This window comes from Rutidosis leptorrhynchoides, chromosome 11, assembly GCF_046630445.1.
Source record: "Rutidosis leptorrhynchoides isolate AG116_Rl617_1_P2 chromosome 11, CSIRO_AGI_Rlap_v1, whole genome shotgun sequence".
NCBI lineage: Eukaryota > Viridiplantae > Streptophyta > Magnoliopsida > Asterales > Asteraceae > Rutidosis > Rutidosis leptorrhynchoides.
This window is the reverse complement of record NC_092343.1, coordinates 140,663,711-140,665,841: the sequence shown is the minus strand read 5'-3', so window position 1 is coordinate 140,665,841 and position 2,131 is coordinate 140,663,711.

Here is a 2,131-nt window from a genome sequence, read left to right as displayed (position 1 = left end):
TTATCCCAACAATCGCAACATCAATCGCAACTACAACAAACGGCCCAACAACAACAACAACAACAACAACAACAACATCAACTACAACAATCATCCCAACAACAATAATAACCGCAACAACAACAACAACAATCAGAAGCAACTATGCCAAAGGTGTGAAAAGTATCACTCGGGGTTCTGCACCAAATTTTGCAACAAGTGTAAAAGAAATGGTCATAGCGCGGCGAAGTGTGAGGTCTACGGACCATGGGTTAATAGAACGAAAGGAACAAATGATGTCGGAACGAGTAATGGCGGAGCAAGTAGTGTCGGAGCAAGTCATGCCAATGTAGTTTATTATAAATGTGGAAAACCGGGCCACATTATTAGAAATTGCCCGAACCAGGAGAACACGAATGGACAAGGCCGCGGAAGAGTTTTCAATATTAATGCGGCAGAGGCACAGGAAGACCCGGAGCTTGTTACGGGTACATTTCTTATTGACAATAAATCTGCTTACGTTTTATTTGATTCAGGTGCGAATAGAAGCTATATGAGTAGAGATTTTTGTGCTAAATTAAGTTGTCCATTGACGCCTTTGGATAGTAAATTTTTACTCGAATTAGCAAATGGTAAATTAATTTCAGCAGATAATATATGTCGGAATCGAGAAATTAAACTGGTTAGCGAAACATTTAAGATTGATTTGATACCAGTAGAGTTAGGGAGTTTTGATGTGATAATCGGTATGGACTGGTTGAAAGAAGTGAAAGCAGAGATCGTTTGTTACAAAAATGCAATTCGCATTATACGAGAAAAAGGAAAACCCTTAATGGTGTACGGAGAAAAGGGCAACACGAAGCTACATATTATTAGTAATTTGAAGGCACAAAAACTAATAAGAAAAGGTTGCTATGCTGTTCTAGCACACTTCGAGAAAGTACAAACTGAAGAAAAGAGCATCAATGATGTTCCCATTGCAAAAGAATTTCCCGATGTATTTTCGAAAGAATTACCGGGATTACCCCCACATCGATCCGTTGAATTTCAAATAGATCTTGTACCAGGAGCTGCACCAATAGCTCGTGCTCCTTACAGACTCGCACCCAGCGAGATGAAAGAACTGCAAAGCCAATTACAAGAACTTTTAGAGCGTGGTTTCATTCGACCAAGCACATCACCGTGGGGAGCTCCTGTTTTGTTTGTCAAGAAGAAAGATGGTACATTCAGGTTGTGTATCGACTACCGAGAGTTGAACAAACTTACCATCAAGAACCGCTACCCACTACCGAGAATCGACGACTTATTTGATCAACTACAAGGCTCGTCTGTTTATTCAAAGATTGACTTACGTTCCGGGTATCATCAAATGCGGGTGAAAGAAGATGATATTCCAAAGACTGCTTTCAGAACACGTTACGGTTATTACGAGTTTATGGTCATGCCGTTTGGTTTAACTAATGCACCAGCTGTGTTCATGGACCTTATGAACCGAGTGTGTGGACCATACCTTGACAAGTTTGTCATTGTTTTCATTGATGACATACTTATTTACTCAAAGAATGACCAAGAACACGGTGAAGATTTGAAAAAGGTGTTAGAAGTATTGAGGAAGGAAGAATTGTACGCTAAGTTTTCAAAGTGTGCATTTTGGTTGGAAGAAGTTCAATTCCTCGGTCACATAATGAACAAAGAAGGTATTAAGGTGGATCCGACAAAGATAGAAACTGTTGAAAAGTGGGAGACCCCGAAAACTTCGAAACACATACGCCAGTTTTTAGGACTAGCTGGTTACTACAGAAGGTTCATCCAATACTTTTCCAGAATAGCAAAACCCTTGACTGCATTAACGCATAAAGGGAAGAAATTTGAATGGAATGATGAACAAGAGAAAGCGTTTCAGTTATTGAAGAAAAAGCTAACTACGGCACCTATATTGTCATTGCCAGAAGGGAATGATGATTTTGTGATTTATTGTGACGCATCAAAGCAAGGTCTCGGTTGTGTATTAATGCAACGAACGAAGGTGATTGCTTATGCGTCTAGACAATTGAAGATTCACGAACAAAATTATACGACGCATGATTTGGAATTAGGCGCGGTTGTTTTTGCATTAAAGACTTGGAGGCACTACTTATATGGGGTCAAAAGT